This window comes from Balaenoptera physalus (genome assembly GCF_965194825.1).
Source record: "Balaenoptera physalus genome assembly, chromosome: 3".
In the NCBI taxonomy this organism is placed as follows: Eukaryota; Metazoa; Chordata; class Mammalia; order Artiodactyla; family Balaenopteridae; genus Balaenoptera; species Balaenoptera physalus.
The window spans coordinates 123200231-123214434 of NC_138890.1; the positions used below are offsets into that span (position 1 = coordinate 123200231).

The 14204-nt window shown below is 40.4% G+C and overlaps 1 long non-coding RNA gene across 1 annotated transcript; it reads left to right on the forward strand.

The window, feature by feature from the left end:
- On the forward strand, window positions 1-6323 carry LOC309658592. Its single transcript, XR_014262284.1, has 2 exons — window positions 1-2903; window positions 3244-6323. It is a non-coding gene; the product is annotated as an uncharacterized lncRNA (long non-coding RNA).
- Window positions 6324-14204: the final 7881 nt, after the last annotated feature.

The following is a 14204-nucleotide window of genomic DNA, read 5'->3' on the forward strand; positions in this document are numbered from 1 at the left end:
CTATTGGTTCTCTGGGGAACCCTAATACAAGGAGCTCAGAAGATTTTTCTGCCTTAGTAAGGTCAGAAGGCCAAATATTATTGACATTTCATTGCTAACAAAGATTCAGAAGATTTTCGAGAAACACGAACACTGTGAACATGAGTCAGGCACTGGACGGTCCTGAGCGGGTGGAAAAGGGGGGTTAACATGTACTGAGCGCTCGCTATGAGCCAGTCTCTTTCACAAACATCAATGTAATGAATTAAAGGAATATTGACTGACCCATGAAATTAGTTTAAGAACAAGTCTGAGACACCAGTTCTATCGTTTGCCTTTCCCTGTACCTATGGAATTTATTAAATTGAACAAGCCTCGAACATGGCCCTGACAGAGGCTAAGGCAGGAGCCTTTTCCTGCTAAGGGGAGCTGCAGACGCTTCAAAGGAGAAGATGTGATTTCCTGACTTGTGTGAATTAACTGGGTGGTCATTCTAAAAATACTGTTCTTCCTGACAAAACTGCATCTTTGTGATGCAAAATAAGTGCCTTGACTTTCTACCTCCAAAGACCCCAAACAGCGAGGACAGTGTCTCACACTATCACAGTACGCTGTGTGGTCGCTACCTAGAAGAAATACAGTCGGTCCCTGTGACAGGTTTTAGGCAGTCTCAGGGACATCTCAGTTACCTCACAGCTTTTTGTAAATTGTAGGAAGCCTTCCAGACTCAGCACTTCCCCAGATATAGAAACTACAAGATTTTATTGCAAGACAGGAGGAAAGTGTCAGGAAGTTAGGTTTTCTGACCTGCGTCTGAAGAGAGTCACCTGGAGTCCCCGGGCCTCCCAGTGAAATCTTTCTGGGTCTTTTCTTTATCTGCTCGATGGAATGGATAGAAAGGTCCAGGAGGAAAGGGACTCAGGCTGAGGTCAACAGGTGGGCAGAGTCTCAGTCTCATTCACCTTCATATGTAAAAAAGATCTAAACCTCAGGGACCCTGCAGTTTGATAAAGTCATAACCCCAAACAGTGACTGACAAAAAGTATTATAATGGAAAAGAAGCAATGACTAGAACTTATGGCTAGAGACTCAATCTCTCTCAGTTACGTCACTTAACTTCTCTGGGCTTCAGCTGAAAAAAACTGGGGTGGGGTGAGGAGGGCTGGGAGGGAGGAGGGTGGGACCACGGGATCTCTGAGATTCCTTTACCTTTAAAACCCCCAGCTTTTCTGTTATCTCTATATAGAGTGGTTTTATCAGCATGATAAGCCTTGCAGCTTACCAAAGGTAAAAATTTGGCAGCCATGAAGTCCTTGGTTTGGATTGGGGGGTCTTTAGCTTGTCAGCCTTCTGTTTAGTTTAACAAGTACTTTGGAGCTTTCACTACAACACCGTGCCTGAGCTAGGTTCCAGAAGTACAAAACGAACTCACAGACTTGTGGGTTCTTGAGGAGGATCCAGGTTGCTAGGTTAAGATAATACACTCTAGGTTGTTATTTTTAAAGAAAAACACAAAAACACACATCTGGCAGTTTAAGAAGGTGTCTTTGATATTCCTCCCAACAGGAGGGGCCCAGTCTTAGTGACTCGCTTGTAACCAGCTGAGTCTTGTGACAGTGATGTTGTGTGATGTCGGAGGTTAGGTTGGCAAAGGCTTCTGCCTGGTTCTCTTGGGACGCTGGCTGTGGGGAAAGCTGTGCACCATCTAGGAAGTCTGAGTACCGCAAGACTGCCATGCTGGTGTAGGTGCTCTGTTAACTAACCATGCTGAGCTCCCAGGGGGATGCTGTAACCACGGACTCAGGAGAGAGCACAGTGCAGCCTTTGATGGTAGGAGCCCCAGCCAACACCTGACTGCAACAGAGTGAAAAATCCACAGCAAGACCTGCCTAGGCTGAGCTCTTTCTGAATTCCCAGCCCACAACTGTGACCAAAATAAAACAGTGGTTTTAAGCTACTGGTTTCAGGGCAATGTGTTAATGCAGCAATAGCAACCAGAACATCATCACCAAAACTATTCTTAATTCCTCCAGAATCAGTTAACATAGAAACATTTATATTCCAACAATTTTTCCAATAAGTATAGAGTGCATGCTCAAGGAGAGAAAGATAAGCGTGGTACAAGTGACCTAAAACCCACATAAAACAATCGTGCAATGTTCTACAATGTCTTATTTTTTTAAAGTATAGCCTTGAAAAGTAGTTTGTTTCCTCAAACTAGAAACGTATCCATGGAACATTATATTGTGAACAACAAAAATTCAATTTAAGAAAAATGAAACCAAGATGATACCTTAAATAACAACCACAGTTGTCCTCTTTTATATTATCAGGGCTCTTCAGGACAAATAATTTTTTGTGTGTGTGAAAAAAAAAAAAAGTCACCTCCTGAGTCTTTATTTACTCTAACTGCAGTGAAACACACTCTGGCCTGGGGGTCAGAGGAAAAATACAGGCAGACGGGAACAGACTCCTATCTCCCCTCCCTTCAGCTAGTTCGTGGGGCAATTGACCATCCCACAAGAAACTCATAGCTATTTTCAATACCATCAAGATTTGAGGGCTCTGACTAATGTACAGGGCACGATCCATCTCCTAAAAATGACTGCGTCATAACTCAGCGGACCTAGAGCTTATCTGAGGATGCATCCTCCAGTCACTGCAGAATATACCTCAATTTAACGGGTGACAATCTAAAGGCCTACCTGGGAGAGCAGCTAACAGCCAACCTGGCCTCTTCATTTTGGTTTCTCTACTTGCCAAGTTGTAATTCTAGTCCGGATCTACCTTAACTGTCACTGCGTAGGTTGGGGGAGGTGGCAAACTGACTGAAAAAAAAAAAAAGCCTGAGAATTAAAAATACCACATCAGCTTTGCCAGTGCCGTAGTTTTCAAAATCAACTCAATTTGTTTTTTCAAAAGAGGTTAATCTTGGGCTTCCCTGGTGGCGCAGTGGTTGAGAGTCTGCCTCCTAATGCAGGGGACACGGGTTCGAGCCCTGGTCTGGGAAGATCCCACATGCCGCGGAGCAACTAGGCCCGTGAGCCACAACTACTGAGCCTGCACATCTGGAGCCTGTGCTCCCCAACAAGAGAGGCCACGACAGTGAGAGGCCTGCGCACCACGATGAAGAGTGGCCCCCACTTGCCACAACTAGAGAAAGCCCTCGCACAGAAATGAAGACCCAACACAGCCCAAAAAATAAATAAATAAATAAATAATAATTAAAGGTGCTAATAATTAAAAAAAAAAAAAAAAAAAGAGGTTAATCTTTAAAACTTGCATTCACCCTGGCCACGTTTGCCTGTGCTGTTACCTGCCTCTTGTCATCTGAATTTTAATACGCACTATATAAGTTGAGTAAGAAAATGGGTATGTGTGTGGGAGAAGGGGCGTCAGAAAATAAACATAAAATTCATTCAAGGTCCTTTTGGGTTTGGAACTAATGAATGAAACAAGTGGGGAGACATCTATCTTCACGACTGCACTAACTGCAGGTGGTATGTAAGACCCCATATTAAAAAAACCCAGACGAATAAGGGGTTATCTAGATAAACAAATTCAGTAGGGTTTCTTTAAATGGCTGTCCCTTTGTTTATTTGGAATATGCTTAAAATTATCAAAGTTTGCCCTGTGCAAAACTTTTCAAGAATACTTCAGAATATTTATCATTTATTTATTCTGTACATATATTACAGAAAAAAAGGGCAAGTCTTTATCAAATAACACTGGGTCCCAAGCCTGTGACAAAAAGACATTTTAAAATAGAGTTGTTTTTCTTTGCTAAGTCGACTGTTCCCCTATGATTTTTCCTTTCCTCCTAGGTTTGTAAGGTCTCATTCTTCTCAGCTTGGCTCCAAGGTTGCATCTTCTCTGAGACCTTCTGATCGCACGTGCACCCTCATCCCTCTGCTCCCGGGCTCCCCCGGGCTGCCTTAATTTTCCGTCCATGCAATTCTCATGTGGAGCTGAAATGACTTGCTGATGTCCTGTCTTCCCCATTAGGGTGGGAGCTCCACGGGGCCAAAGACTGTGGCTTATTCTTTCATATTCGTATCCAATGTATGGCTCTATGTGTAGCAGGTGCTCAGACAATGCTGGAAAGCCGGTCCCTGGATCTGCCTGCCGTCACTTCATTTGCTCTGCATTTCTAATACGTAATACGTCTTTTTCTCTTAATCTTTGTTATTTTCACTGGATCCTTTTGAGTTTTGATTCCAAAGTTCATAAGAGACAGACATCCCATCAGCTGGTGCACGGTCTGCAGAAGTCGTGTGTGTGTGTGTGTGTGTGTGTGTGTGTGTGTGTGTGTGAGCTGAGTCACCGTCTCCCATTTCTGGCTTCACTCCTCACATCCACAACCCGCTCTTGTGCTCTATTTTCATTCCTTTTTCTCATTTCCCTTTTGGAGCACATCTGAAGGTGAGAAAACTTCATCTTACTATTATATTTGTACTTGCCAAATACTATGCTGAATCCAGCTGCTATTCTTAAATTATTCTGGAGAAAGTGGCATATATCTAGTGCAAAATAAATTTCCTTATAACCTCTAGCTATAAAAATCCTGTTCTATTTTTTTGAAGTATGGCATGGTATAAATAAAACTCTGTTTTGAACATTTTCTGGCATTGAGAAACATAGGGTAAAAATATTCCAAAGTAATTACGAGTCATTCTTTTAATAATAACTAATGGTATGGAGAACAGTCATTAGAAGTAAAAAAAAAAAAAAAAAAGCACAGTATAAAGCTAAATAGAATTGGATTCCATTAAAGTGTGTGTGTTAAAAATTACTTTTTTCTCTTTCTCTCTCTCTCTGTGTGTATAAAGATTGAAAGGAAATACTAACAAGTTCTAATTCAAAGATATGGGGCTTATATTTTCTTCTTTATACTTCTTTTCTGCATTTCTCAATTTACCACAATGATAATGTACTTTTTTATAACCAGAAAAAAACAAAATCCGGACATGTTATTTAAAGAAAAAAAAAAACCTGAAAAAGTTAAAAACACAGAATAAACTGGGACATTTAAAAGACAATCTATGTTTTGTATTGTAGCCTGGATAAAGGAGAGAGGCGAAGGGTTTTTTTTATCGTAGCATTTTTTTAATGAATAAAATGTCTAACTTCTCGAGAGTAGAGAAGTGTTATGAGGTCCTAAACTTCCATCCTGCAACTCACCCCATTAACCACACTGCCATCCTCCTTTCCTCTCGTTTCCCCTCCCCACTTTTTTTTCAAAGCAGTTTTTCAAAGGCTCCCAGTTATCCTTTCATTTGTTTGGATATATTTTATTTTATATAGCTTGGGTTTTCTCTTTGGGGATGGCTTCCAAAGCCTCAAAGCTTCTGAACGCCCACTCACGTGAGACAGCGTCTTGATTCCGCAAGTATGTGCCCTTCAACCCCGCCTGGAGACGAATCCCATTGAAGTCCTTGAGAGCAAACATCTATGAAAAGCAAAGCGATCTGGTATTTACTCAACTCTACTGCTGTCGGGTGGGTCGGAGAGCAGACTCCAGTGTCCAGGATAAAGCCGGGCCTCGCCGGGCCTTGGCAGCTCAAGCCGTCCCATTGTGATTCAAGATTCGGGGTGTAAACACATGCCGTGTTTAACCATCGCCAGTTTGCTTTGAATGTTTGATAGCCGTGACTGGGGCTCAGGAAGAACACAGTAGTGACTTCTTCGCCGGAGCTGAAGTTGAGGCTTTATGTAGTATTTGGGCAACCGGCACCGGCAGCTGCAAGCCCTCAATGGGCGCTTTCTAGTCGCTGAGTGAGCTGGGCGGCGTTGCTGGGAGCCGAGGGGCTGGAGCTGCCGCCGGGGCTGGGCCACCCTGTCTCACTGACAGGTGCTGAGGAAGAGGAGAAGGAGGAGCCCCTCCTCACCGGCTCCCAAGCCTGGGCTCAGTGTCTGCCACTAACTGCCATTTTTATTGCGTTTTTGTTTCGGGAACACAGGACCTTGGCAGGCAGAGATGTACCCTGTGGCTTGGTCTTTCTCTGCTCAGTAGCGGTGATGAAAACAATAACAAAGACCCTGACTTTGCTAAGTGACCAAGACTCACTTAGATAACAAACCACTGTAGCTGCTGGCAGAGAGCCTTCTAGATGCTCGATGCAGAGTGACCTGCTGGGCTGGGAAGGAGGAGTGGAAGGGAAAACCTCTGAGTTACATTTCCGTACAACCAAAGGCGATGCTCCCCTCTTGATGTGGATTGATGACCCTGTTTATTGTTAACTGTCGTTTACTGAGAACTTTTATGTGCTGGGTACTGAATTAAGTACTGCATGTTGTCTTGCTCTCCATAATCCTGCAAGGTCTTGCTGTTTTTCTTTTTTTTTTTTTTAACAAAGGAGAAACCTGAGTTTCAGAAAGGTTAAGTGATTTGTTCAATATTGTTACACAGCTTACGAATGGTACAGCCGGGAATCCAATCTTGGTATGACTATAAAATAACTTTCACTCTTTCTGGGGGAAACATATAGCTTATGCCTTGTAAATTTTAAATTCAAGGTGCCAGGTGGCTGTGACCTAGGAAAGGCAAGTTGGCCATGGGAAGACAGAGTAAGTCAATAATTTATATACTCTTTTCATCACAGAGAATTTCAGGAAAATTCAGATGAGGTAGAATCATTAGGCAGAATGGCAGAAGGATCCCTTCTCAATACTGAAAGAATAAGACCCTCCCCTCCTCCCCCCACCCCACTATGGGCTTGGTAAAGCCTGTAAAGAAAAGATTTAATGTCATTGTCCTTATTTTAAATAATTGCTCCTGAATTTTTAAATAAAAAAATAGATATCAGTTTTTAGAACAATTTAAGATTTGCAGAAGAAATTGAGAAGATAGTACAGAGTTTCCCTATACCCTGCACCCAGTTTTCACTATTATTAACATCTAATAATTAATGCACCTTTGTTATAATCAATGAGCTAATATTGAAACATTATTAACTAAAGAAGTCCATAGTTTATTCAGATTTCCTTGGTTTTTACCTAACGTCCTTTTCCAATGTCAGGATCCCTCCAGGACACCATATCACATTTACTTGTCATGTCTCCTAAAGCTCCTCTTGGCTGTGAGAGTTTCTCAGGCTTTTGTTGGTTTTGATGACCTTGCCAGCTTTGAGGTATACCAGTAAGAGGTAAGAGAATGCCTCTCTTTGGGGATAGGTCTGATGTTTTTCTCATGAGTAGACTAATTTAATAGGTTTTGGGGTAGAGGACCTCAGATGTAAGGTGCCATTTTCATCACACCATATCAAGGGTATATACTATCAACATGACCTATGACTGTTGATGCTGACCTTGATCACCTGGCTGAGGTAGTGTTTGTCAGATTTCCTCACTGGAAAGTTACCTTTTTTCCCCCTTCCATAGCGTGTTCCTTCAAAGTCACTATGCACAGCCCACACCTAAGCGGGGTGCTCGTTGACTTTTAAAATAGTCTTACTCGTTTTCCCCCATTGCTCAAAGTGATTTCTTCTTGTTTAGCCTGATTTGTTACCATTTATGTTAATTAATCTCTTCACCTCTGCTCCCACTCTCCAAATTTTAACTATCAAATCATAGACTTTCAGAGCTCAGAGAGTATGAAGTGCACTAGCCCTTTTGTGATTGAGTTATCAGATAGCCAGAGGAAGCAGAAATACATACACGTCTTGAAAGAATTTCAGATGTAATATTTCCTGAAAGCAAGGAAGCAGTCATCATGGGATATTCAGAAATTTGTTGGGTGTCCTGACATTTATTTTAGGGACCAGTGTTGTTTTTATTTTGAATAACATAAATATGGCAGAGTGTTTTCAGGATCAATGTCCTAAGCGCCACAGCCCCCCACCCCCATATTCCACAGAGGAGTTAGTGAGGTGAAGCACGTTTTACCGGGTCTCAGAGGTGGTGTTTCAACTCAAGGAAACAAAGTCTGCTCGCTGCACATAGGAACAGATAGCTACTCTAAACATGGATTTCCCAACAAAACACAAAGGGCAGCTGATTCTTTGATGCTGCTGAGGAGGAGGACAAAGGTGTTGAAGGAGGATAGAAGTTTGAGATGGAGGAAGCATCACTTCTTCAATGTTGTATACACAAGCATTTGTTTGGATGTCGACAGTATTTATAAAAGAAAAGAAAATATAAACAACCATAAAATAACCTCAGATGTAAGCACAATCATTATCTTCCTAAGCATTTCAAGTTTTAATCACCTCTGTCTGGACTAATGAGAACACTCTTTCTTTGTATGCTTCTGTCTTGTTTAAATGTTTTACAGTATATTTTTGTAAATTAAAAAACTTTGGAACAGTTAAACATTATGTTAGAAATATAACTAAAAATTGTCTGAAAGTCAACTTACTTTAGTAGAAAGGAAACTGAACAAAGTTAGCAGGATGCCTTTGACCTTGAACTGTCATTTGACTAGTAATCTTAGTAGCAAGCTTTTTAACATGTTTTCAAGGTCCCAGATTACTTTGGTATATCTTGCCTGTAGGTCACACTTGCCTACGTTTGTGTGTGTGTGTGTGTGAGCAGGGAGATTCAGAAAGCAGAGTTCAATTTTCTCTAGAAGAATCTGCCCCCAAATCTATATAAGGAGCTTGTAGGTAGGATGGATTAAGCAAATTCACCCTAGAAAAGAACAGAAATGACAATCCTCAATGAAAAGACACTGAGGGATATTTTAAAGGAAGGTTTTAACAGACATATTGGTTTGATTTACTTTATACAATATTCAGAAGAGGACACCAAATACACACTCTCTGGTGGTAAAGGTGGTGGGCAAAGGTATCATATTCATAAACCTATGATTGAAGCACATGGCAGTGGCAATGAAAAGGCAATCATGTAGCCCAGTGTTTCCAATCTTTTCAAGAACAAGAATCTCTTTTGAAAGTCAAAATAATTTCATGGGCCCCCACATGAGAGTAGTTGTAGTTTACTATCTATTCATTGACAAAGTAAATAATTATAAATTAGGGATGATATTAATCACATTACCACACTATAGCTTCCATATGCATTTGAAAAACCAATGGCATATATGTGTGAAAACATGTTATCTGTTAAGTCTGTAGCTAGTGCTTGCTGCATAAGGTCTTGTAATAACCCCTGGGACCCCTAATCAGGAAAGCATGCACTTCTGCTGCTACCCCCCACAACCCACTCCCATACCCATCACTAGGTACCTGACCTAGCTCTTCTCTTCTAGTAGATGAACAGGTCCACCTGGACTTCCAGTTTCTATGGATCCACTTCCTCCTCTCATCTCCAGAGAACTTTGTGAGAAGGAAGTGCAGAAGGGAACACCACATGGGCTGATGGATTGACCTGGCTGGAATTCTGGTGCTTTTCCAGAGACCAAGTAACTCTTGGTCACATTGGTCAATGGCTTCCTTCATCCACAACTCTTTGGAAAGTGTACCAACCCTGAGAGCAGCAAGAGTGGGCAGCAACAAGTGTCTGTGTCTTGGGGTCTTGAATCTGTTCCTGCCCCATAACACAGAGCCAACTCAGATTAAAAAAGGGTGTGACCTCTGGGCTCAGACTCATTTCTGAGGTTATTTGTGGGTCACTCTGTCCTATTCTGGCTTCTTAGATATGATGCATGCTTTTTGTTCTCAGTAAAGGTCCTGTTTCTTGGTGGAGCCACCCTCCACCATCACTCTTTGGTTCCCCTGAAGGCAATTCTGATTTTCTACCCTAGCTGGGCTACCTCGGAAAGTCCTAGAAAAAAATGCAATACTTCTTCCCCATCTGCCCGCCTGGTTAGCTCACTCCCAGTCTGGAGGGTGGAACCTGGATTTATAGGAAAGACATGGGTTTCTCCCCTTTGTTTTTCCCCAATCCCATACCGGCAACACAAAACCAAAGTGTAAACCTGTCCCACTCCTGACTGATACCAAAACCCTAACATTAGAGATCTTTTGGTTTAGGCTTTAACCTGTTGTAAAACTGCAAAATGTCCCTAAAAGCAGAGGTTACTGGTTAAGCCTTATCAGTATGTTACTAAAGAATAAGCTTATCAGATCCTTTCCTGGTGGCAGGTTTCAAAAGTGAGAGGGTGGGAAGAGGAGAACACCGAGCCTTCCTCCTTCTATTTCCACCAACATTCAGGAAAAGCAAAAAGGGAAAATTAAAGGTTAGATGGATTAAGACCAAAATTACGGGTCTTGTCCTATTGTCTCCCTTGCCTCATAGCGCAGTGATCAAAAGTTCTTTTCCAAAGCAGGTATAGGCAGATGACTGAAAGACTGTGAGTCAGTTCACAGTGAAGGTAACCAGAGTATAACAAGGCTCCTGAGAGGTGCTCAAGATGAGGCCAGGATGGGAAAAGAATCAGTGCCACTGAGACCATGTGTTGTGAGCTGGTCAATGGTAAGAAACACATAGCACTCACTATGTTCTTGACACTGTTTTATGTTATTTATATCCAAGAGAGAGGTGCTGTTATTTTGCCCCATTTAACAGGTGAGGGAATAACTTGCCCAACCCACTCAGTAAGTGGCAGGGCCAAGCACTGAACCCAGGCAGTATGGCTCCAATATTGGAAATCTGAAATAACACTATGCTATGGACCAGAGAGGTGGAGCTAAAAGCACACTCTGTTTCTAGTTCAAGCACTCTCTCTAGCTGTGTGACTTTAGGGCGGGTCATTTCAGCTCCCTGGATTCAGTTTCATCAACTGTAAAAGGAAAAGATCAGAGTAGATGACACAAGTTTCTCTTACTGCTCCAACATTCAGTGATTCTGCATGAAACGCATATGGCCATGAGACTTGACAGCCTGTACAACCAACAGAGTGAAGCTGAGGGTAAATCTTGTGCCCCCAATCCCACCCTCAGGGCTTTATGTGCCCAGAGTTGCTTTTATGCCTTCCTTTCCTTATCCTCACTGATAATTATGCATAATGGTGGTGATAACAGAACTGATATGAAAGGGTGCCTCTAGGATTGATCAAAGGAGAGGGGAAGAGAAAGAGCTTTGGAGCCAGGTGGAAGACCTGCCTGATACTTAGCAATGTGAGCACGATGTTTGCCAAGTTAGTTACCTTCTCTGAGCTGCCCCTTCTACATCTGCAGTGTTAAGAGTAGCTACTCAAAAGGTTTTTGTGAAGATTCAGTAAGATATGTAAAGAACCAAGGCCAGTGTCTGGCACATAGTAGGGGCTCAGTAAGTTTTAGTTTTAATGACTTTTTCTGTCATTCTCCCTTCCTAACAGGTGACACGCAGAAGCCAGAGTTGTGATGGAAATAGGGACACCATGTGACCTCATATCCTCCTCTATTTTCCCAAATTTCTGTGCTTATGAGATAGCTCTTGATCTAAGTGAAAGGGAGTCACATTCCTTTTTGTAGATACCTCTTGAGGTATTTGCCTAGCTCATAAAAATTCTCTCTTGTTTGGTAATGGCCCTGATACAAAGATCATTTCAGACATAACTAACAGAAAACACAACTTATAAAGGTTTAAGTAATAAAAGAAATTTACTATCTGTATATGTCTGTTAAGTCCATCTGGTTCAATAGGATGTAAGCTTCAGGTGAGGCTTACTCCAACAGCTGAGTGATAGTACTGAGTACATGGTGGTCAGGTCTCCCCATATAAAAATACCTTCTTAAGGTTTAGGGCCCAAACTATTACAATATCCTGTCTGTTGCGTTCTGTTAATTGAAAACAGTCACAGAGAAAAGGGTCTACAGAAAATCATTGAATCACAAAGGAAGAGAACAAGAGAAAAAGAAGGAACAAAGGCATTACAAAACTGCCAGAAAACAATGAACAAAATGGCAATAAGTCCATACCCATCAGTAATTACTTTAAATGTATAAGGACCAAATTCTTCAATCAAAAGACACAGAGTTGCTGAATGGATTAAATAAAAAACACAACCCATCTATATGCTGCCTAAAAGAGATGCACTTCATCTGTAAGAATACACACAGACTGAAAGTAAAGGAATGAAAAAGATACTTCACACAAATGGGAACCAAAAGAAAAGTAGGGTAGCTATACTTGTATCAGACAAAATAGGCTTTAAAACAAAGACTATAATAAAAGACACAGAAGTCATTATAAAAGGGGTCAATCCAACAAGAGTATATAATATTCGTAAATATTTGTGCACCCAAGTAGGAGCACCAAAATATATAAAGCAAATATGGAAAGACCTAAAGGAAGAAATACATAACAATACAGTAATACTAGGGGACTTTAATAGTCCACTTTGGTCAGTGGATACAGCATCCAGACAGAAATTCTATAAGGAAACATTGGCCTTAAATAACGTTAGATCGGATGGACTTAACAGACATATACAGAACATTCGATCCAAAACAATAGAATACATATTCTTCTCAAGCTCACACAAAACATACTCCAGGATAGATCATATGTTAGGCCACAAAACAAATCTTAATAAATTTAATGAGTTTGAAATCATATCATACATCTTTTCTAACCACAATGATATGAAGCTAGATATCAATTCAAAGAGGAAAACTGGAAAATTCACAAATATGTGGAGATAAACACATGCTTCTAAACGACCAATGGGTCAGCAAAGAAATCAAAAGAAAAATCAGAAAATATCTTGAAACAAATGAAAATGGAAATACAACATACCAAAACTTGTGGATTGTAGAAAGAACAGTTCTAAGAGGAAAGTTCATAATGGTAAACACACTAAGAAACAAGAAAGATCTCAAATAAACAACCTAACTTTACACCTCAGGAAATAGAAAAAGAAAAAACAAACTAAGCCCAAATCACAAAGAAGTAAAACTCACTATTTGCAGATGACATCCTATCATATATTGAAAGTCCTAAAGACTCCACCAAAAAACTGTTGGAACTAATAAACAAATTCAATTAAGTTCCAAGATACAAAATCAATATACAAAAATCAGTTGCATTTCTATATACTAATAACGAACTATCAGAAAGAGAAATTAAGAAAACAATCCCATTTACAATTGCATCAAAAAGAATACAATACCTAGGTATAAATCTAACCAAGGAGGTAAAAGACCTGTACATTGAAACATTTAAGACATTGATGAAAGAAATCGAAGAAGGCACAAATAAATGAAAAGATCTTCCATGCTCATGGGTTGGAAGAATTAATATTGTTAAAATGTCCATACTACCCTAAGCAATCTACAGAGTCAATACAATCCTTACTCAAATTCACACGCATCTTCACAGAACTAGAACAAACAATCCTAAAATTTGTATGGAACCAGACAAGACCCTGAATAGCCAAAGCAATCTTGAGAAAAAAGAACAAAGCTGGAGGTATCACACTTCCTGATTTCAAACTACGTTTCAAAGCTACAGTAATCAAAACAGTATAGTACTGACATAAAAACAGACACACAGATGAATGAAACAGACTACAGAGCCCAGAAATAAACCCCCACATATATAGTCTATTACTTTACAATGAAGGAACCAAGAATACATAGTTGGGAAAGGACAGCCTCTTCAACAAATGGTGTTGGGAAAACTGGACAGCCACATGCAAAAGAATAAAAGTGGACCACCATGGTCCACATGGTGGATGACAATATGGTGTTGACAGCCATTCAACACCATATTTAAAATTCAACTCAAAATGGATTAAAGATTTGAACATAAGACCTGAAATCATAAAATTCCTAGACGAAAACATAGGTTCCATGACATTGGTCTTGGCAATAATTTTTTTTTTTTTGGATTTGACACTAAAAGCAAAGGCAATAAAAGCAAAAGTAAAGAAATATGACTACACCAAACTAAACAGCTTCTGCACAGCAAAGGAAACCATCAACAAAATGAAAACAGAATGGGAAAAAATAGTTGCAAATCATATATCTGATAAGGGGTTAATATCCACAATACATAAGAAATGCACACAACTCAATAGAGAAAAAACAAAAACAAGCAATCTGATTTTAAAAAAATGGGCAGAGAATCTAAATAGACATTTCTCTAAAGAAGACATACAGATGGCCAACAGGTACATGAAAAGATGCTCAACATCACTAATCATCAGGGAAATGCAAATCAAAACCACAATGAGATAACACCTCACACCTATTAGAATGACTATTATACAAAAGACAAGAAGTAACAAGAGTTGGTAAGAATGTGGAGCAAAGGGAACCCGTGCACTGTTGGTGGGAATGTAACTTGGTGTAGCTACTATGGAAAACATTATGGAGGGTCCTCAAAAAATCAAAAATAAA